This window comes from Chiloscyllium punctatum, chromosome 34, assembly GCF_047496795.1.
Source record: "Chiloscyllium punctatum isolate Juve2018m chromosome 34, sChiPun1.3, whole genome shotgun sequence".
NCBI lineage: Eukaryota > Metazoa > Chordata > Chondrichthyes > Orectolobiformes > Hemiscylliidae > Chiloscyllium > Chiloscyllium punctatum.
In genome coordinates, this window is record NC_092772.1 from 65767489 (window position 1) to 65791399 (window position 23911).

Below are 23911 nucleotides of genomic sequence, written 5' to 3' on the forward strand. Positions count from 1 at the left end.
AACTGACAAGGGAGCAAGCTATCCAAGATCTGGCCCTGTGCAATGAGGCAAGAATAATTAATGACTTCAGAGTTAGGGATCCCCTGGAAAGAAGCGATCACCGTATGGTTGAATTAGAGAGTGTGAAGATAAAATCTAATAACTGGGTCCTGTTCTTGAACACTGGGAACTACAATAGAATGAGAGAGAATCTGGATAACGTAGACTGTAAACAAAAATTTTATGGTGGGAAGATGATCAGCAGTGGAAGATTTTCAAAGACATTTTACAAAGTGCTCAGCAAAGATATATTCCAGTGAAAAGGAAGGACTGTATGAAAAGGTATTCTCGGCAATGGGTATCTAAGGAAAGTGATCAAATTAGACCCTGAGAACATAAGACATAGGAGTGGAAGTAAGGCCATTTGGCCCATCGAGTCCACTCCGCCATTTAATCATGGCTGATGGGCATTTCAACTCCACTCACCCGCATTCTCCCCGTAGCCCTTAATTCCTTGTGACATCAAGAATATATCAATCTCTGCCATGAAGACATTTAGCGTCCCAGCCTCCACTGCACTCCATGGCAATGAATTCCACAGGCCCACAACTCTCTGGCTGAAGAAATGTCTCCGCATTACTGTTCTGAATTTACTCCCTCTAATTCTAAGGCTGTGCCCACCGGTCCTAATCTCCTCACCTAACGGAAACAATTTCCTAGCATCCACCCTTTCCAAAACATGTATTATCTTGTAAGTTTCTATTAGATCTCCCCTTAACCTTCTAAACTCCAATGAATACAATCCCAGGATCCTCAGCCTATCCTCGTATGTTAGACCTCCTATTCCAGGGATCATCCATGTGAATCTCCGCTGGACACGCTCCAGTGCCAGTATGTCCTTCCTGAGGTATGGGGACCAAAACTGGACACAGTACGCCAAATGGGGCCGAACCAGAGCTTTGTAAAATCTCAGTAGCGCATCGCTGCTTTTATATTCCAACCCTCTTGAGATAAATGACAACATTGCATTTGCTTTCTTAATCAAGGACTCAACCTGCATGTTTACCTTTAGAGAATCCTCGACTAGCACTCCCAGATCCCTTTGTACTTTGGCTTTATGAATTTTCTCACCATTTTCAAGGTAGTCCATGCTTGTATTCTTTTTTCCAAAGTGCAAGACCTCGCATTTGTTCACGTTGAATTTCATCAGCCATTTCCTGGACCACTCTCCCAAACTGTCTAGATCATTCTGCAGCCTCCCCACTTCCTCAGTACTACCTGCCTGTCCACCTAACTTCGTATCATTTGCAAACTTCGCTAGAATGCCCCCAGTCCCTTCATCTGGATAATTAATATATAACATGACCACGCAGGTAACCATGCTTGGGATCCAATCAACGACAAGCCCAGCAGTAACTTCAGTGCATTTGCCGAATGGGCAGACTGTTCAAGTGCAAGGAGTTATCCAAGCAGCTCAGTCCTCAGTCATACAGTCCCCTCCAGTTCAGACTGTCCAGATCTCTACTATATCTGAATGTGAGGACTCCAAGGAATCTGTGGATAGCATGACTGACTCTCAGAAATGTAGAGAAACCCTATCGAGACGGCCTTCATTCAGGAAAATCCTGAATGAACTTTCTTCTGATCCCCTGGTGTGCCAAGAAATTGATGAGGAAAAATCAGAAGAAGAGTCTGTCTCAACTGTTACTACAATGACGATGCAGACACCCATCTATCAGACTATCAGCAGACAATACATTGCTATCACACAGCGGGGGAGCAATTCAGCTGCCCAACAATGGTTCAGATGGAGTGCAAGGACTCCAGACACTAACAATGACCAACGCAGCTACAGCCAAGGTTTGAGCAGCCATTGTACAGTATGCACAGAGCCCTGATGGACAGCAAATCTTTGTTGAAAATGTGTTGCTGGAAAAGCGCAGCAGGTTAGGTAGCATCCAAGGAATAGGAGAATCGACGTTTCGGGCATAAGCCCTTCTGTGCCAGGCAGCCAAGTGCTTGTACGAGGTGCTGCTGAAGATGTCCAAACCTATAAGATCCGTACAACTCCTAACTCCACTGCTGGCCAGGGAATGGTTATGGCATCTTCACCAGTCCTGCAAAGCCAGTCCCAGAATGCTGAAGAAACCACTCATAAATGTGAAATCTGCCTCATGAAAAACAGGGAAGCAGCTCGAGAGTGCCGTCGCAAGAAGAAAGAGTGTGTGAGATGCTTGGAGAATTCGGTTGCTATTCTGGAAAATCAAATTGAAAGAGAAGGTGTACAAAGTGGCCAAAAACAGCGTGAAACTAGAACTGGGAAAACGTTAAAGGTCAACTGAAAGCCACGAAAGAGCTATAAAGAAAAGTAATATAGAATATGAGAAAAATAAACTAGCACAGACTATAAAGACAGAGAGCAAAAGTTTATATAAATATATATAATGAGAAAAGAATGGCTAAAGTAAATGTTGGTCCTTTGGAAAATGAGAAGCTTTTAGTTATGGGATATCACAGTGGAGGATACTAATATCTTTCCAGTAACTAGCAAAGAGACAAACGTAGGTGAGGATTTGGAAACTATCATTATTACGGAACAGCTAGTTTTAGACTGTTTGGAGGTAATTGAGCTAATGATAGAAAAGTCTTCTGACCCTGATGGAATGCCTCCCAGGATACTAAAAGAGATACCAGGAAAAATAGCAAATGCACTGGCAGTAATTTTCTAAAATTCACTGGACTCTGTGGCAGTCCCAGCAGATTGGAAAACAGCAAAAGTGACACCACTGTTTTAAAAAGGAGGTGGACAAAAAGTGGGGAATTATATACCAGTTAGTTTATTCTCTGTAGTGGGAAAGATGCTTGGGTCTATTATCAAGGAAGAAATAACAGGGAATCTCGATAGAAATTGTCCATTGTACAGATGCAGTATGGGTTCATGAAGGGCAGGTCATGCTTGACCAATCTTTTGGAATTCTATGAAGACATTTCAAGCAAGGTGGACAACGGAGACCCAGTGGATGTAGTGTACCTGGATTTCCAAAAGACCATCAACAAGGTGCTGTGCAAGAGGCTGTTGCACAATATAAGGGTGCATGGCGTTAGCGGTAGAGTATTAGCATGGATAGAAGATTGGTAAACTAATAGGAAGCAAACTGTTGGGGACAAATGAGTATTATTCTTGCTGACAATCATTGACACGTCGTGTGCCTCAGGGATCAGTGTTGGGACTGCAATTATTTTCAACTGATACAGATGATTTGGAGTTGGAACTATATGTAGGGTGTCAAAGTTTGCATGTGATACTAAGATGATTAGCAGGACAAAGTGAGCGGAGGACTGTGAAACTTTGCAGAGCAACATAGATACATTGAGTGAGTGGGTAATGGTCTGTCAAATTAAATAGAATGTTTGTAAGTATAAAGTTTATACTCTTTGGTTGTAGTAACATTTAAAAATAAAATCACTTGAATGTTAAAAAGTTGCATCATTTGCTCTGCAGAGTGACCTGAGCATCCTTCTGCATGAAGGTTGGTCACCAGGTACAACAATCAGTTCAGAAAGCAAATGGAATTTTGTCCTTCGTTGCTGAAAGGAATGTGTTTAAAGGCAGAGGTTATGTTCCAGCTGTATTTGAGTGCTGGTGAGGCCACCCCTGGAGTACTGCATGTAGTTTTTGTCTTCTTACTTGAGAAAGGATGTACTGGCACGAGAGGGGGTGCAGAGGAGGTTAACTAGGTTGATCCCGGAGTTGAGGGGTTTGGCTTAAGAGAGACTGAGTAGATTGGGATTATATTGATTGGAATTCAGAAGAATGGAAAGATATAAAAGATATAAAATAATGAATGGAATGGATAAAATAGAAATAGAGAGATGTTTCCACTGGCAGGTGAAGCAAGGACAAGACAGCATCACCGCAAGATTAGAGGCAGCAAATTTAAGACTGAATTGAGCAGGAACTTCTTGACCTCGATGGAATTCATTGCCCAGGGAAGTAGTTGATGCTAGTTCAGTAAATGTTTTTAAAGCTAGGTTAGATTTATTAAAACTTAATTAATTAATGGACACGGTGAGAACGTGGGTAAATGGTTCTGTGTCCACGAAATGATCAGCCGTGATCTTATTGAATGGCAGAGCAGGCTCGAAGGGCAGGATGGCCTTCTACTGTTCCTAGTTCTTCTGTTATACATCCCTCCCTCATTCCCTCATTCGTGACTTGGAGGTGTTGGTGTTGGATTGGGATGGACAAAAGTAAAATTCACAGAACACCAGATTATTGGTCAACACGGTTATGTGGAAGCACTAGCTTTTCTGCTTCTTCATCAGGTGGTTTTGAGATGCTGTTGTGTCATTTTTAACTCTTGTAACTCATGAACAGCAACAAAAGCCACGACGCAATCCGTGTGCTCCAGCCAACAATGGGTCCCGGGTGATTGATGTCAGAGGCGGACCAATGGAAAGGCAGGGACGGCGCTGGAGGACCTGGCGAGGCAGTTGGTCCTCCGATCAATCAGGATGAATGAGGGGCGGGAGTAGACTATACCACGTGATCATCCTCGCGGTCGGTTCGGGATGTGTGGACAGAGAGCTGTTGGTAAAGATAGAAATAAACAGCAGGAAGCGGGAGGGAAATGGTGTTGGCATGGGTTGAGAGGGTTCATAGTCATTTGGTGCAACATCGGAAACTACAAATTTGAAACTTAGAGTCCCGTTTTTGTAGTACACGGGAAAATGCCTCATCTGGCGATTGACTAGAGTAAGCAACACCATCTTTATTCGGGGCAACAATTCACTGGGCACGTGCAGCCGCCAACTTTGTAGGGGGCAAAGTTCAGCGGGACGCATGTACAGCCTTCTCTGGTATACAGTCATAGGGCAGGATTTACACAGAGCATATTCACACCCAGAGAAATGGATTTTTTTTTCTCGATTTGTTTTGTCATTCATTTAAATGATTTGGATGTGAATAGAGGCGGTACAGTTAGTAAGTTTGCAGGTGAAACCAAAATTATTGGTATTGTGGACAGTGATAAAGGTTGTCTCAGGGTACAATGGGATATTGATCGGATGGATCAATGGGCTGGGGAGTGGCAGATAGGGTTTAATTTAGATAAATGTGAGGTGCTGCATTTTAGAAAAGCAAATCAGAGCAGGACTCACACACTAAATTGTAAGATCTTGGAGAATCTTGCTGAACAAAGAGACCTTGGAATGCAGGTTCATAGTTCCTTGAAAGCGTCGCAGGTAGATAGGACAGTGAAGAAGGCATTTGGTATGTTTCCCTTTATTGGTCAGAGCATTGAGTAGAGGAGATGGACAGGACATTGGTTAGGTCACTTTTGGAATATTTTGTGCAGTTCTGGTCTCCCTCCTTTCAGAAGGAGGCACCGAAACTTGAAAGGTTTGAGAATTGATTTTCAAGGATGTTACCAGGGTTGGAGGATTTGAGCTGCAAGGAGAGGCATAATAGACTGGGGTCATTTTCCCTGGAGTGTCATAGGCTGAGGTGTGATGTTATAGAGGTTTATAAAGTCGTGAGGGACATGGATAGCATAAATAGACAAGGGTTGGTGGAGCCCAGAACTAGAGGATATAGGTTTAGGGTGAGGTGAGGGGGGAATTCAAAAGGAGCCTGAAGGACAACTAAAATTGTCACATTTCAAAGGCATTTGAATAGGAAGGTTTCACAGGGATGTTGGCCAAGTGCTGGCAAATGAGAATAGATTAGGTTAGAATATCTGGTTGGCATGGATAGGTTGGACCGAAGAGTCTGTTTCTGTGCTAGACACCTCTGACTGTGGGATCATAAAAGTGAACATTGCTCTGATTCATCTCCGGGCTCCTTGATGTCCATTTGTTTGTTATCTAGCTTTCTCAGTCTCTCGTGTGTATTTTTGTTCTGTGTAGTATTTTACTATTACGTTCACAGACCTCTTTGTAAATGGATTGTCCCCTGCTGCCCGGCTCCTGACCATATGCTCCATTATCAGGTTATTTTTTCCACAATATCTTTGACAGTCAAGAGTTCTTATTTCCAATAAATGAGTGGATTTTCCTTCCATTTCTGACAGTCAAATTCTGCACCATTTTCATTCCCTATAATTCATATTGCACTCCCTGAAACATCATGTGTATTTCTCCTTCCACAGATACCAGTGATCAAGGCCAAAGCTCTGTTACCTGTTGAGAAGGTGATGTTTGACTTCCTTGTACTGCTGCAGTTGGTATGGTGAAGGTGCGCCCACAACGTGGTTGGGTAGGAGACATTACAGTTTATTCACTCAGAGATAGTGCAGAGTTAAAGATATCTATACAAATCAACACGTTTTAATTTCACAAAAATATTGAATTTTTGACATAAGGCCACAGATGGAGAATATTATGTCCGGTGACCAAAACTTTTGCGAAATAAACATTTTTTCAGGAACGACTTAAAGAAAGAAAGCAGATCTTAGAGGGTTAGGGTGGGAATTCCAGACGGTGTTGCCTTGGAATCTATAGAATCTATACAGTCTCACAGCTGAACTCAAAAATAAACACGTCATTGGGAGTCTGAACTAAAATGAGTTATTGAGATATGAAAGGGTGTGTGGTGCAGGAAGATAGGAATGATTACAGCCAGGAATTAAACCAAGGGTGTGAAAGTAGACTGCTGTTGCTTATAAATGGGAGCCTTTTGATGGATCAGCAAGTTCTGGTACAAGTGAGTACTTGGGCGGTAGAGTTTTCAATATTCTGGAGATTATAGGGAGGTGATTGTGGGATACTGGCAAGGAGTGGGTTTAGGTAATGAAATCTAGAGTTAACAAAATGAATGAATCAGTGTTTCAGTAAATGAGCTGAGACTGTGGTGAGGTCAGGTGATATCACTGAAGTCGAAACAGTGGTCTGGAATTCAGCTGTTTGTCAGTTTGTGAATCAAGTCTGTAACAAGACCAGGATCTGAGTGGCCCTGGCAGAACCCAAACTGGGTGTCACAGAAGGTTATTGCTGAGCAGCTGCTTGACAGCACTGTTGATGACACCTTCCATCACTTCACTGCTAAGCGAATGTCGACTGATGGAGGGAAATTGGCTGGGTTGGCTCTGTCCTGCATTTTTGTGTTGAACATCCCTGGGAAATATTCCACAATGTCAGTAGGTGCCAGTGCTGGACTTGTCTTGGTGGGCAGCAATTTCTGCAGCACAGCCATCAGTATTATTGCCACAATGCTGGCAGGGCCGACAGCCTTTATACTGCTTCTCCATTTCTTGATCTGATTTGAAATAAGTTTTCAACCAAGTTGATTCACGTCTGTGATGTCAGGGACCAATGTAGAAGGCTCATCCACTTGACACTGCTGGCTGAAGATTGCTGCAAATGCTGTTGTCTTGTCTGTTGCATGGATGTGTGAGACTGCTCCATCAGTAAGGGAGGGGATATCTGTGATGCTTCCTGCAGTGAGTTGTTTAATTGTCCATCACCATTCCTGACTGGGTGTGGCAGAACTGCAGAGCTCAGATCTGAACAATTGGTTGTTGGATCACATAGTTCTATTTGGTATTGTTTGCACTGTTTGGCATGTAGGTTGGGTAGCTTCACCAGGTTGGCACCACATTTTTAGGTATGCCTGGTATTGCTCCTGGCATGCCCTGCGGAACTCTCCATTGAACTAGGGTTGATCCCCTGACTTGATGTTAATGGTTGAGTGGGGGACATACCAGGCCATGAGATTTCAGATTGGGCTGGAGTACAGTTCTGCTGCTGCTGTTGGCCCACAGTGAGATAGAAGTTGCAGGGTCAAGAGGGCTGATTGTGTTGTTGTATTTTCCAGTGCATTGGTAGATGTAATGTTTTTGGTAGATGTAATGTTTCATTCCTTTGTTAGACTGTGCAGTGATTAATACAATGAGTGATTTGGTGGCCCCTGTCTGGAATTAGATTAGATTAGATTACTTAGATTACTTACAGTGTGGAAACAGGCCCTTCGGCCCAACAAGTCCACACCGCCCCGCCGAAGCGTAACCCACCCATACCCCTACATCTACATCTACATCTACATCTACCCCTTACCTAACACTACGGGCAATTTAGCATGGCCAATTCACCTGACCTGCACATCTTTGGACTGTGGGAGGAAACCGGAGCACCCGGAGGAAACCCACGCAGACACGGGGAGAATGTGCAAACTCCACACAGTCAGTCGCCTGAGGCGGGAATTGAACCCGGGTCTCCGGCGCTGTGAGGCAGCAGTGCTAACCACTGTGCCACCGTGCCGCCCATATGCAACTTTTAAAAAACGGTTTTGTGATTTACACATGAAAGAAGTGAAACGATCATGGTATTCGAACAGATGAAAGACTCAACAGACAATCAAGGTATTTTTCAATGGAGAATTTCAGTTACATCACACTATAAATTTTTTTTGCTATAAATTCTGCCTTAGAATTGTGCCCTCCACAATCACCTGATGAAAGAGTGGCGCTCCGATAGCAAGTGTGCTTCCAATTAAATCTGTTGGACTATAACCTGGTGTTGTGTGATTCTTAACTTAGAATATGACAGCACTACTAACAGGACTGCATGTAAACAGGCTCAGTCCAGTTAATCAATACATTCAGAAGGATTTCCTCCAAGTTTGATGACGCAATATTAGTCAAAACCGTCAACTTCAACCTGCAATGATGCTCTTAATAAAAACTTCAGGCTGACACAAAGCTCCACACCCCACTGCAATGTGGTAACTAAGCCCGGCCCAGGAACTGGAACTGTGACTCAAAACTGTGATCTCAAAGGAAGTGAGCAAACACAATTCTGACAGATTCGTTCTCAGAGATGAGTAGCAAGTTTGAGACAAGGCAGGTGGTATGCCTTCTTGCATTTAGCTTAACTGCATTTCTTATTTACAGTTGTGTTTTGCAAAGTATAAAGAACTGTTTTTTTTCCATAGTTGGGGAGTTTTATCCTCATTGATCACAGTTGCTGCCTCTCACTCCCCAAGTCAAATCATAGGATCTATAACAAAACAATACACTGCAGATGCTGGAGATCTGAACCCCAGAAACCAAGTGCTGGAGAAACGCAGCAGTTCTGAGGGCATCAGTGAAGAGAAAAACATGTTACATTTCAAGTTCACTGACTCTTTGTCTGAACGGACAAAAGGTCATGAGACTTTGAACTTACAATGTTTCTTTTCCCCTCAGAGATGCTGCTGGACCTGCGGTTCTCAAACTCTGTGCTTTCTATAGTGAACTTTATTTACAAAACCGATCAGAAAATACTAATCTGCAAAAGTGAAAGGTTCATTGTAAACATGAGCGTGGTGTCCACACTTGAGTTACAGATGCACGCCTCAATTTAAAAAACAAGATTTAACTCTGTGACATTCCATCTCAAAATTAGCCAAGTTACACCAGTAATAAAGCTCCTCCACCCAATGAGGCACTTCAGTACAACATCCTGCAGTGTTACACACAGCCACCTTTACCTAAGAATGATCACATGTCACAAAATTGAAGGACAAGAGCATGTCTCTTTAAAGGAGCTGAAGTCAAACTCTCAATTTTTGGAAGAACTTTTATTAAAACTGAACATTTAAATCTCAGAGCATAATTTTTGCTTTTTAAAACAAAGTGTGTGGGAAACATCCAACATTTTGTTAAAGGTTCTGTTCAGTCTGATACATAGAGCCAAAGGTCAAGCAAACATTACACTTTCCATTCACTTCTACAAAGGGCTGACATCACATTTCTTCAGGATTTAAAGTATTTTATAAATTGTTAGTAAAATCATTTGTCACGTTAAAGAACTGGACAATAAATGTCATTGTATGCAATAAGAGTGAAGCCTGTGACAGCAGATTTAGCTTTGGAGGGCAGTGTATGTGCTTTCTAAATTCTGGGAGCACTTTGGGAGACTGCTCCCAGATGGTGATAGTGAGCATATTTGGAATGCACTGTTTAGATTTGGGAATCCATGGGAGACAATCTGTGGTTTCACTAATACTTGGCTTGCGTTGTTGGCGTACAGTAAGCAATTCATAAAGTTACTTATGTATTGTTGTTGACTACCTGAATGGTATTCAAATCTGCCAGGTTGCCTTCAATAGTGTGAATGCATCTATTGTAAATATTTGGAATATTCCAGAACTGCCCAGTGCTTGGCAAATTCAGGAGGGACAAAAAATAACATTTGAGTAATTTGAAATTAAGAATCTAAGAGGATGTAACCACTGAAGTATTCAATTCAAATAGTTAAATGGAGTGCTCACATTTAAAATACCTCTTATCCAGAGGAATGGATGGACTGACAGAATTGGGACCAAATTCCTAGCTGGGGCGTGTGAAATATGCTTTGATAAAGTCACCTGCATTTACCAACAATAATTTGGAAAGCTCGGAAATTTAAAAAAAACTATACGAGCTTCATTGCTGCTCCAGTCGGGTCACAAGCTCTGTGAAAAAATAACTATGTTCAGGTTTATTGCATACACTCTGAAACACGTGTTTCTTCTACAGATCCTGCAAGTTTCCCCAATGAGCAGAGTCCATCCAAATGATGTTGCTAACTTTGGCCAACTCATTTCTTTCCTAGCCTCTATAGCCTGAAGAGCGACCAGAAGCAATTACTCCACATTATGTGAGAACATTACCAACGAGGATTCTTTCATTCAGAATTGTCTTCCATATATTCAGTGCCCAGAACAGATAAAAAGCTTGTTACCTTTTATAGAGCAATGATTCAGTGGGAGTAAATCCTGTTCTTGCTTAACAATCATGCTGTCTAAATTTTAAACATGAACACTTCTTAATAGTTCACTAGATCCTAATGAAATATTTGGTGCGAAACAAATCACATGATACATAGTTATTCAGATAACAAAACAAGTTTGTTCATTGAAGAACCCAGAGGAAAAGGTCATGAAACAATGTGAGTTTGATATACCTCAATCATCATTGCAAGTGCATTCTCTGCATAAATTCTCCTTTTCCTCCTCGAACTATTCAACTTCTTGAATAATTGAGAGAATGAAGTCACAATTGTACAACACGAAATCAAACCCTTCAGTCCAACTTGCCCATGCTGACCAGATATCCAAAATTAATCTAGTCCCATTTGCCAGCATTTGTTCCATATCCATCTTAAACCCTTTCTACTGATTATCAGTTTGTTTTCCTTTATCAGCACTTGAAATACTGACATTTTCTTTTCTCCCAACATTGGTTAAAGAAATCATAAGTTCGTTCATCCAAGTTAATTTTGTAATCTTTCACAAAGAAACAAGTGAGGACAACATACAGCTGAGTGCAAAATAAAATACTGCAGCTGTGCGATATCTGGGAACACTCTAAAGGTAAGGCACTGATACTGCATAAGTTTGTCAGCACAGTTTCAATTACTGACAATAATTTAGTAATGTCTTAGCCTTCACATAGTTCAGGTAAATGTGAGATATCTGAATTTCATGAATTGGTTCCTATCGCACTTTGATCAACAAAAATTATTCTTGGTTTAATCTACTCAAAGGAGAAAGTGACGACCAAAGAAGCTGGACATCAGAGTCGAAAAGTGTCATGCTAGAAAAGCACAGCAAGTCAAGCAGCATCCGAGAAGCAGGAGAGTTGATGTTTCAGGCATAAGCCCTTCATCAGGCATCACAGGCTTCAGAAAAATAACTGGCATAGACTTATGCCAATACATATGTAGAAGGGTCAGACCATGTTCCTATCAGATTAGAGACTAATTTCAGATTTGGTACCATTTAGTGCAACATTTCAATATGATATTTACATATGTACATGAAAGAGAAGTTGTCTAAAATTACAAGCTCTAGAATGATTTTACGATTAAACTTGGAAATAAAGCTGGTGACCCAGAATGGCAAAGTGAAGTCCCATCAGTATCGCCTTGGGCAGCATCAAGTAAGAATTTGACAACAGAGTTGCCACTTTAGTGTAACCTGCAGTCTGGTCAAATTGCAGCAAAAATGTGTTCAATTTTATCTGCAAACTATTGAATGCAAAATCCTCCTTGCACAATAATGAGGCAGCATTTTGAGATGTCATTTTTAAAATATATTATTTTCAAAGTTACTCAATTAAGAGTGCTCATTTGGTGCTGTCTGCATAACACAGTACGAAAAGGAATTAACAAAAAAAAACATTATAACCCAAATTCAGAGTCACTAATTCATTGATATTGCATGGGTCCAGCATTTATAAGTAATCATTTTTTAAAAATAAATACAGATCCATTTACTAACTATATTGGAGTACAGTCAAGTTTCTTACTGAACAGTGACAGGATTGGACAGAGTCCACATGGATTTAAGAGAGGGGAATCATGCTTAGCAAATCTACTGAAAGAATCTACAGAGTCGAATATTAAATTAAGAAATTGCAGGACAATTCGAAAAGCTTATCAATAAACATGGTAGACTGGGTTTTGTGAAAGAGAAACTATATTTGACAAACTTATGACAATTCATTGAGGAGATAACAAGCAGGGCTGATAAAGGGCAATCCAATGATGTTCTGTATTTGGATTTGTAAAATGCAAATGATAAGGTGTTACATAAAAGTTAATTCCACAATTTAGGAGCTCATGGTATCAGGGTAATGTATTAGAATGGATTGAGGATTGGTTAACCACACTGGTTGTTGCTGAGTCCTCAATTGCAGTGCTGTATACAATGTTAGCTCCCATATTTAATAAAGGATAAACCAACATCAGAGACTATTCAAAAAAGATTCACTTAGCTACTTCGACGATGAAAGGGTTGACCTACCAAGAATAGATAAGCAGGTGTGATCTTATGGAAGCAAGATTCTGAGGAGTTTGACAGGCTGGATGTTGACTAGATCTTCTAGCACCAGTAAAGTCTCAAACCAGGGGACTTCACAGAAGGGATCATTGATTTTAGAAAAAGTAAGTGTTTTTTTCTCTCACTGAATGGCTAGAATTTTCTCGCCCGAACTTTTGTGAAAGTTAAATGTGGGAGGGGAATGGTTGGGTTACTCTTCGGAGGGTTGTTCTGGCTTGTTGGGCTGAAGGGCCTGTTTCCACACAGTAGGGAATCTATGATTCTATCTCAAATTATTTTAAGAGGGCAGATAGATTTTTGAAATATTGAGCAGTTGAGGGCTATGCGGATCAAGCATAAAAGAGGTGTTGATGCCTGGGTTGGCCTAGCCATGATCTGATAGAATGGGGCAACAAGCTGAAAGAGATAAATTGCCTACTCCTGCTCCGATTCCTTGAGGCTCCGTTTCATGTTTTTCATGTCTCCACAGAAGAGTGCGATACAATGTGCTAAAGGTCTCAGATGTTGTGAAAATGGGGTGTTTATGTACTGATTCAGATGGCATTGACTCATCAATCACAGCTATACAGTCATGAGTAGGAAGGTAAGTCCCTCCATGAATAAAGGAAATCTACTGCAGAGCTCACACTAAAGGAATTCCTACCCTCAGTAAACTCTCCCATCACTTTACCCAACACATCAGCAAAAGTAGGATACACTGCGCATGCTCTATCTAACAAAAGGCCCTCGGGTGATTGATGTCTACACCGGACCAATGAAAGGACGGTGGGCGGGGCTGGAGGACCTAGGGGAGGTTGGTCCTCCAATCAATCAAAGTTAATGAAGGGCGGAGCTAAACTAAACCATGTGATCACCCTCGCGCGCGGTGCAGAGTCGCTGTAATGAATGTTCGGGAAGTTATGGAGAGAAAGGATACGGTAAGGAAAGAAATAAACAGGGAAACGGGAGAAAAACTGTGTTGCTATGAGCGGAGAGGTTTTACAAATTGTGCACGTCGGAAAACATAAATTTGAACGTCCCAGTCCCGTGTTTGCAGTAAATGGGGAATTGCCTCAGCGCGGCTACAGGGCTGAGTGAGCGCCGCCATCTTTATTCGGGACAATGACTCACTGGACACGTGCGGAGCCGCCATCTTTGTAGGGGGCAGAGTCATTGGGATCATCGCATCCAATACTGCTGTGATTCACCTCTGGGCTCCCTCATGACCACTTTGTCAATATATAGCCTCGTCAGTCTCGAAAGTAATTTATAGACAAAGGGTTTTTCTCTGCGGTCCAGCCCCTGACCATGTACTGCTCTATTATCAGATTACTTTTTTCTTGAATATTTTTGACAGTCAAGAATTCTTTTTTCCAACAAGCAAGTGTATTTTCCTTCCATTTCGAACTATCAAATTCTGCACCATTTTCATTCCCTGTAATCTGTTTTGCACTCCCTGAATCATTAACTGTGTTTCTCCTTCCACAGATACCAGTGATTAATGTCAAAGTCCTGTTGCCTGTGGAGAGGGTGATGTTTGACTTCCTTGTACAGCAGCAGTTTGTGTGGTGAAGGTGCTCCGACAATGTGGTTGGATAAGAGACATTACAGAGTATTCATTCAGCAACAGTGATGATGATTTGAAAATAATGTCCAAATCAACAACTGTTTGTATTTCTATTATCATGCTTATAATTTCACAAAAATACTATTGAGAACTTTAGCCATAAGGCCAGAGATGGAGATATTAGGTCAGGTGACCAAAAGCGTTGCCAAAAAGCAGGTTTTGAGGGATGTCTTAAAGATGGAAAGCAGACCTGTGAGGTTTTGGCTGCGAATTTCAGACCATGCTGCTTCAGCAAGTGTAGAAACAGCCACACAGGTGAACTAATGAATTAACAAATGGTTGGGAGTCTCGAAGAAAATGGGTTGTCGAGGTCTCAAAGTGTGTGTGGTGCCGGGAGCTAGGGATTATCACAGCCAGGAATTAAATCAAGTGTGAAAATTTTAAATTGAAGGATATTGGCCAGGTGCTGGCAGGTAAGACTACATTGGGTTGGTGTATCTGGTCGGCATGGACAGGTTGGACCGAAGGGTCTGTTTCCTTGCTGTACATCTCTATGGCTGTATGCTGTAGATTCTAATTAGGAGCCTTTTGATGAATCAACAAGCAGAGATTTCGACTTTCTTGAGATTACAGGGAGGTTGAATGTGGGAAGCTGACCCTGAGTGTGTTTGGAAAATGAAGTCTGGAGATAACACACAACGGATGAGAGTTTCAGTACATGAGCTGAGATGAGGGTGGAATCAGCTAGAATTAGTGGTCTTGGAGTGGGACTGAGTTGTCACACTCACCTCACCTCACCTCTGGGATTCACCTGGTTGTCAGGTTGTGAATCAGGGCAGTAACACAATCGGGAGCTGAGTGGCCCTGGTGGTGCCTAAAATGAGTGTCACTCAGCTGGCTGTTGCTGAGCAGCTACTGCTTGGTAGCCCTGTCAATGACATCTTCCATCACTTTACTGCTGGTCGAGTGTGGACTGATAGATGGAAATTGGCTGGGTTGGATTGCCCTGTGTTTTTGTGTTGAACATCCCTGGGCAATGTTCCACATTGTCGGTAGATGCCAGTACTGGAGCGGTCCTTGGCTTGGTGGGTGGAAAGTTCTGGAGCACAAGATATCAGTATTATTGCCAGAATATTTGCAGGGCATGTAGCCTTTGCACTACTTAACCATGTCTTGATATTATTCAAACTGAATCGAACTGGCTCCAAACTCACATCTGTGATGTTGGAAACCACTGGAGAAGGCTGAGATGGGTCATCCCACTTTGCACTTCTGGCTGCAGATTGCTGCAAATGCTGTTGTCTTATCTGGTGCATGGTGTGTGATGCTCCTCCATCAGTAAGGTTGGGGATTTCTGTGATGCTTCCTCCAGTGAGTTGTCTAATTGTCCATCACCGTTCACTACTGGGTGTGGCAGAACTGCAGAGCTCCAATCTGTTCCATTGGATGTAGGATCACTTAGCTCTGTTGCTTGCTGCTGATGCTGTTTGATATGCAGGTAGTTCTGTTTTATAGCTTCACCAGGTTGGCACTTCGTTTTTAAGTCTGCCTGGTGCTGCTCATGGCATGCCCTCCTTTCCTGTCCATTGTGATGGGTGAGAGCGGGATGTACAAACCCATGAGATTACAGATTGTGCTGGAGTACAGTTCTGCTGCTGTTGATGTCCCATAGTGCCTCAGAGATACCCAGTTTGAGATCCTACATCTCTTCGAAGTCTGTCCCATTTAGAACGGTGATAGTGCCACTCAATACAATGGAGGTTTTTCTTAACTTTAAGGCAAGACTTTGTCTCCAAAAGGAATGTGTGATGTTCGCTCGTACCGATACTGTCATGGCCAGATGGATCTGCCGCTGGTCAATTCATAACAATGAGATCAAGTATGTTTTACACTCTTGTTGGTTCCCTCACCACCCGCTGCAGACTCAGTTGGGCAGCTATATCCTTTAGGACCTGGTCAGCTCAGTCAGTAATTCTGTTGCAGAGCAAGTCTCGATCATGGACATTGAAATCCTGTACCCAGAGTACATTTGACACCATTTTACTTCCTCAGTGCTTCCTCCAAGTGTTGTTCAAAATGAAGGAGAACTGATCCATCAGCCAAGGGAGGACGGTACGTGGTAATCAGAAGGAGCCATGAGACCTACTGGTCTCCGGAGCCAATGCTGTGTACTCCCAGGGCAAATCCTCCCTGTCTGTACACCACTGAGCCACCACATCTGCCTGGTCTGTCCTGCCGGTGGGACAGGACATATCCAGAGATTTCAGGAGAAAGTGAAGACTGCAGATGGTGGAGATCAGAGTTAAGGGTCTGGTGCTGGAAAAGCACAGCAGGTCAGGCTGATGAAGGGCTTAGTCTTGAAACGTCAATTCTCCTGCTCCTCGGATGCTGCCTGACCTGTTGTGCTTTTCCAGCACCACACTCTCGATATCTAGGGATGCTGATGGTGGTGTCTGGTCATTGTCTGTAAGGGATGATTCCGTGGGTATGACTATGTCAGGCTGTTCCTTGACTAGTCTGAGACAGCTCTGCACATTTTGGCACCAAAATCCATATGTTAGTCTGGAGGACGTTGCACCATCGAGAGGGCTGATTCTGTGGTTGTAATTTCTGGTGCCGTGTTAGTTGCCAACTGGTCCATCCAGTTTCATTCCTGTGTTGAGACTTTGCAGTGATTAATACAGTGAGTAGCTGGCTGGGCCGCTATCAGGTTGGCAGAATTTTTTTTCGCCATTGACAATGGTTTCATGGAGATCATGAAATTCCTAATACATTGTTTTTTTTCTTGAATTCAGATTCCACCGTCTGCCAAGATGGGATTCGAATCAGGACTTCAGTCGTTTGTTTTAATATTCTGGATAAAAGCTAAATACATCAGGTTTGTTCACTTATTTTAAATTTCACTAACCCTGGTTTTGTTTCTTTGTAAAACACTGTCCATCACCCTGTCTCCTCCATCCTCCCCTCCAACAACAAGTGAGGAGCACATGGAGTTTCTCTGTCACTAAGACTGAGATAATCCGATCTGCTGTTTCTCTCCCTCCCACTAGCCCACTGAGCCAAACTGCCTCACGTGGTGTTCCTGGTTTTTGTCCTAAACCTACATCTTTCTCCAGTCTCTTGTCAAGCCTTATCAGAGCTCACCTTGACCCTTTACCCTAATTTCGTTAAACTCACTTTCCAACTCTCTTTCCTCCTCTGCCGCCTCATCACTCCCCTTTGCCAATTCATAGATATTGTTCCTTGTTCTGTCTGTTGGTCTTTTTTGGTTATGTCCTTCTCTCCCATTCTGTGAAAAACTAATATTTGACCTCACCTTTGTTGGAAAATCCTGCTCCATCTCCATTCTCCCTTTCCTTTCTTAATTCCTTGCATTTGGTGTCCCTCAACGATCTATCTTTGGTCTCTCCTGTATCTCACGTACATAGTGCCAGGAGGTGATATCATCCAAAAACACTGTGTTAGGCTTGACATGTACACGGACGATGCCCAGCTCGCCCTCCCCATCATCCCTCTCCATTACTCCACTGTTACTCAGTTATCAAACTGCTTATCACATTCCCACTACTCGATTAGCTGCAGTTTCCTCCAATGAAACATTGTCATGGTTAAACCCATTGCCTTACCTTTACCTTTCTGCTGAGCCCCTCCCTCCCACTGGGAACTCTCTGAAGCAGAACAACACTCTTCACAATATTGCTGTTATATCTGACCCCAAGGTGACCTTCTGATCAGACATCCACACAATCACAACACCAGGAAATCCAATCTCTTAAATGTTGCTTTTCTCCACCTCACCCCAGCTCCATTGCTACTGAAACCCCTTACCCGCGTCTCTGTTGTCTTAAACTTGAATCCAAAACAGAACCCTTGATTCCGTGACTCAGAATCTGGTTTCAGACTCCCCTCTCAGTATTTACCCTCAGACACATCCTCTCAGTATTTGTCCTGTCAAACCCCTAAAGAATCCCATCTGTCTCAATGTGATCACCTCTCTTTCTCCAAAATCCAGTGAGTAGAGTCCCAACCTTTTCAGCCTTTATTTAGAAGATAATCCCTCCAAACCAGGGATCATCTCATTGAATCTTCCCTGAAATGCCTCCAATAAAGTGACACATTTCCTTATCTAAAGGGACCAAAACTGCTCTCATTACTGCAGATATGGTGGTCTCACCAGCACTGCCACACGTTACTCTCAGGTAGAGACTCCAAACTCTAATACTGAAAACTTTTGAAACAAAACATTCGATTCCCCTTCTTGATTCCCTGTTGTAACTGTGTGGTAGCTTTCTGTGTTTCCTGAACAATTACCCCTGGTCCCTTTGTGGTGCAGCTTTCTACAGTTTCCACCATTTAAATAGTACTTTGTTCTTTATTATCTCCTCCAAAATGAGCAACTTCCCATTTTCCCAAGTTACACCCAATCTGGCAACTTGTTGCCCCCTTCTCCTGTGCATCTCTCTCTTTTCATAATCCTCTTAGACCTTTACAGTTATGCCTTTTCTAGGAGATATCCCCCCTTCTCATTCTTCCAAGCATTTACTGGGAGCCCTGGGCAGTGGGAAGCAGACAGAGTTGCTATCTTTTTAGGGATACGCTTTGGAGTGATTGGGAGGATCTTCCTACCCATTGGTCAGGATGGAGACAACTTGCCCATCGTTAGACATTAGCCTTTCACCCCCATGTCTTATTGATGAGGCAGAGCGGCAGCACGGAAAGAAAGAAAAGAAAGTCATTCTTGTTCCCCATATCTCACTGACGCTTGGATCATTTTCTCCAATGTGTCAAAGAACTGCTGTGTTCAGTCACATGAGATCTCCAGTTGGAATCTCCTAGAAACCCACAGATTTCCCTCTGAGTTGACTGCTGTTGTCCTCTAGGGTAATATGTACAGTAATCCTGGGCCACGAGGAGGGGATGGTGTGAGTTTCTAACTTGAACTGAGAGTGACAGATTTTATAAACTTGAATTACAGGATATTTATTATAGGTGGACATTCAGATGGTAATCTCAGTATATGTCTGCCAAACTCTAATTGCATTACTCAGTATATCAGGACCTGGATATTCGCATTGTGTGTGTGAGTATTGTGTTCCAGATCAATCCCATTTGCTGCTTAAAAATTCTCCTTTGAATCATCGCATTCTCTCAAAAGGTCTCCCCAAACCTTCAATGTGTCATGTAATCCTTTTATGATGACCTGATGAGTGTAAGGTTTCTTATTCTAATGTGTAATTTTTGTATAAGGATGTCTCAGAGAGGGAGCAGAATATTCCTAAAGGGGAGAATAACCATTTTGAGGGGAGGCTGTTGTTTATTGGTATCAATAACATAGGAATAGAAGAGTTCACATTGTTGGATCATTCGAATCTCTTGTGGGGTAGAATTGACCTCCATCAGAAGGATGGATTGTACCTGCACTGGAGAGGAAGAGTTGCTAGTGCTATTCAGGAGGCTTTAAACCAGTGAAGGAATGTGGGTAAACCGAAAAAAAAAGTGAGGAAAGAGCTAAGTCTGAGGCTGGTACAGTTCAGACGTCAAATAGTCAAGGCAGGCAAAGGCATGGCAGAGAACGAGGTAGGACTGAGCAGTTACACTGCATTTATTTCAGTGCAGGAGGCCCGATAGGTCAGGCAGATGAGCTCAGGGCATAGTTTTGAACATGGCACTGGGATATTATGCCAATTATAGAGGCATGACTCAGGGATGGATAGGACGAGCAGCTTAATGTTCCAGTGTATAGATGCTATAGCAAAGATAGAAAGGGGGCAACAGAGCAGGGGGAGAGGTATTTTTGATTAGGGATGACATCACAGCTGGGCTTCAAGAGGGTATTCCTGGGAGTACATCCAGGCAGGTTATACAGGTGGAACTGAGAAATAAGAAAGGGATGATCTCCTTATTGGGATGGTACTATTGACCCCTCCTCGCCCCATTCCCAATAGTCAGCAGGGAATTGAGAAGCAAATTTACGAAGACATCACTTATCTGTAAGAATAGTATGGTTGTATACAAGACTTGACCTTTTTTATTCATTCACAGGATGAGGGTGTCACTGGCTGGGCCCAAAGGGCAGTCACATTGCTGTGGGTCTGGAGTCACATGTAGTCCAGACCTGGTAATGATGGCAGATTCCTTCCCTGAATGATATTAGTGAATCTGATGGGGTTTTTTTTTTCGCAACAATCGACAATGGATTCATAGTCATTCACAGATTCCTAATTCCAAATTTTTATCGAATTCACATTCCACCACCTGCCCTGGCAGGATTCCCACCCAGGGCTCCAGAACATTATCTGGGTATCTGGATTATCCGTTTAGCGAAAATATCACTAGGCCATTTGGCAGGATGAGTGAGTGAGGTATCCGTAGGACAGCACATCGGCACCAAAATTCCCATGGTCTCTGCAGAACATAGAAAGGGCTGGGGAGGGAAATATATTCCTGGTGGTAGGGTATGACTGTAGGTAGCAGAAATGGCAGAGGTTAATGCGCTGTATCTGGTGATAAGTGGGGTGGCAAGTGAGGACCGGTGGATTATATTCTTCTTGTGGTTGGAGGGGTGGTGTAAAGGCGAAGGTGCAGGAAGTGGAGGATCTGCATTGAAGGGCATTGTTGATCACGTGGATGGGAGATGTGGTCCTTGAAATAGGAAACCTTTCTGGGATGTCCTGGAGTGGAATTGCTTCTCCTGGGAGCAGATATGGCGGAAGCAGAGGAATTGAGAGTACAGGATCACGTTTTTACAGGAATATGCTAGAGGGTAATCAGGAGAGTAAAAAGGGGACATGACATATCTCTCGGAAATGGTTTAAGGAGAATCCAAAGAGATTCTACAAATACATCAAGGATAAAAGAATAACCAGACAGATTATAGGACACCTTAAAGACCGAGAAGGTCATCTATGGAACAACAGGAAGTGGGAGAGATACTATGCTATTCTGTTCTACAGAGTTTGGAGAAATAATAGTGATAACTTGAAAAGTGTCCAATTTACAGAGGAGGTGGTACTGCATGTCTTAAATCTTAGCAAGGTGTATCCCAGAAATTTGTGGAAAGCTAGGAAAGTGATGGCAGTGCCCCTCCCTGAGATATTTATACCATCGTTTGTGACAGATGAGGTGCTGGAAGACATGTGTCATTATTTAAAAAGTGGTAAGGAAAGGCCAGGGAGCAAGAGGACAGTCACCCTAACGTCAATGGCAGGCAAGTTGTTGGAAGGGATTCTGAGGGATAGGATTTACATGTATTTGGAAAGACGAGGATTGATTAGTGATAGTCAACATGGCTTTGTGTGTGGAAAATTCTGTCTCTCTAACTTGATTGAGTTTTTTTGAAGGCAGACTGTGGACGTTGCCTATATGGACACTGAACGATGTTCACAAAGCAGACTGGTTAGCAAGGTTAGATAACATTGAATGTTGGGAGAACCCAACATTTGGATACAAAACTGGCCTGAAGGTAGGCGGCAGAGGGTGGTGATGGAGGGTTGCTTTGTGGACTGGAGGCCTGTGAGCAGCAGTGTGCTGCAGGAATGGATATTGGGCCCTTCAATAAATGACTTGGATGTGAATATATGAGGTATGGTCAGTACGTTTACAGATGACAGCAAAATTGGAGGTGTAGTAGGCTATGAAGAAGGTTAGTTCAGAATACGACAGGATCTTGATCAGATGGGCCATTGGAGCAAGGAATGGCAGATGGAGTTCAATTTAGATAAATGTGAGCTGTTGTATTTTGGAAAGGCAAATCATGGCAGGATGTATGCACTTAATGGTAAGGTCCTTGGGAGTGTTGTTGAACAAAGAAACCATGGTGTGCAGTTTCATTGTTCCGTGAAAGTGGTGTTGCAGGTAGGAAGGCTAGTGAAGGTGGCGTTTGGTATACTTATTGGTCAATTATTTGAATACAGAAGCTGGGACATCATATTGTGGCTGGACAGGACATTGATTAAGCCATTCAGAAATTCTGTTTTAAGTTCAAAATTCCCTGTTCTGGGAAGGATGTTGTGAATCTTGAAAGAGTTCAGACAAGATTTACGATTTTCCAGGGTGGGAGGATTTGAGCTAAAGGGAGAGGCTGAATCGGCTGGGGTTAATTTCCCTGGAGAGTCAAAGACTAAGAGTTGATTTTAGGGATTTATAAAATCACGAGGGGCATGGATATGGTGAACAGCCGGAGTCTTTTCCCCCCAGGTCCAAAACAAGAGCACATGGGCTTAAGGTTGAGAGGGCAAAAATTTAAAAGGGATCTAAGGGGCTACGTGTTCAAGCTGAGCTGTGTAGAATGAGCTGCCAGATGAAGTAGTGGAGGCTGATAGAATTACAACATTTGAAAGGCATCCGATTGGTTACATGAATAGGAAGGGTTTCGAATGATACGGACCAATAGCTGGCAAACGGGACTCCATTAGTTTAGGATTCCTCGTTGGCATGGTCCAATTGGAACAAAGGTCTGTTTCTGTGCTGTACGTCTCTGACACTAATAAATGAAAATAAGATGTGTTCATCTTTTGTGGAGAGCTAGCAGAAGCACAGATAATTGTCCTTGGAGCCGAGAAGGTTAAGCAATGATTTTGACCAGGTGCAGATTTGTTTCCAAGGTATTTAATTTGCAGAGAGAGAGAGAGGAATTGTTAACAACGTCACAATTTTGGTAACTATTTTCAAGTAATTGGCAACTATGCAGGGTGAATATGTGAACATTATTTTATTCAGTAAATTCTGAGCATCCGGAACAGTCTGAATAGCAGCTGGACACAGATTCAGCAGTTATTCATAAACAGATTCGGAATTTTACTTTTTAAGCAAAGATTTGGGGGGCTATGGGCAAATGGGAGGGGAGTTGGGACAGATTTGCAGCATCTCCAGAGGGAAAGAGTACAGCCCCAATGGGCTGAATAGCCCCCAGGCCCTGTGCTCTGTGATACTGCCCCATTCACTGTGAATGATGAAGCTCATCCCAGGGTAGAGAGGGAGGATACCACCACTCCACCTCACAATGGGCCTGATGTCAGTGTAGGCCAATAGGAGGCAGAGGGTGGGACTGGAGGACCAGGCAGTACCAGTTTGTCTTCCAACCAATCGGAGTGAATGAGGGTATCCTTAAGGCTGGATTTAAAGAAAGGCACATGTAGCAGAGATTTGAGAAACTGGAGGAGATTAGAGACAGGGAGCTTTCTGTGGCTGGAGAGGAATTATATAAATAACGAAGAGTTGTGAGGCTGGATGAGGTGACAGTGATCAGGAGAGTTGTGAGGATGGAGGAATTTGGAGATAGTGAGAATTAGAGTCCTAATGTTATACAGCAAGGAAACGGGCCCTGTGGTCCAACCAGTCCATGCCGACCATAATTCCAAACTGAACTAATTGTACCTGCCTCCGCTTGGTCCACATCCATCCAAATATTTCCTATTTACGTACTTATCTCTCTGAATGTATTTTAAATATTGTAATTGTATTCCTCTGGAAGTTCATTCCACACGTGTAATTTTTTAAAAAAAAACCCTAATGTCTTTTCTCAAATCTTTCTCATCTCTTCTCAAAATGAATGCACCCGAATTTTGAATTCCCCTCTCTCCCGG

General features: G+C 42.8%; 1 long non-coding RNA gene and 1 pseudogene across 3 annotated transcripts in view; both read left to right on the forward strand.

Moving 5' to 3' along the window:
* Window positions 1–1358: 1358 nt before the first annotated feature.
* LOC140458981 (cyclic AMP-responsive element-binding protein 1 pseudogene) lies at window positions 1359–6212 on the forward strand (annotated as a pseudogene).
* A 7390-nt stretch (window positions 6213–13602) lies between these two features.
* LOC140458921 (uncharacterized) overlaps window positions 13603–23911 on the forward strand; it is a 50815-nt gene continuing 40506 nt past the window's right edge. For all 3 annotated transcript variants that reach the window (XR_011953751.1, XR_011953749.1, XR_011953750.1), the window contains exons 1-2: window positions 13603–13698; window positions 17123–17205. This is a non-coding gene — a long non-coding RNA (uncharacterized lncRNA). The remainder of the gene's footprint in view (window positions 13699–17122; window positions 17206–23911) is intronic.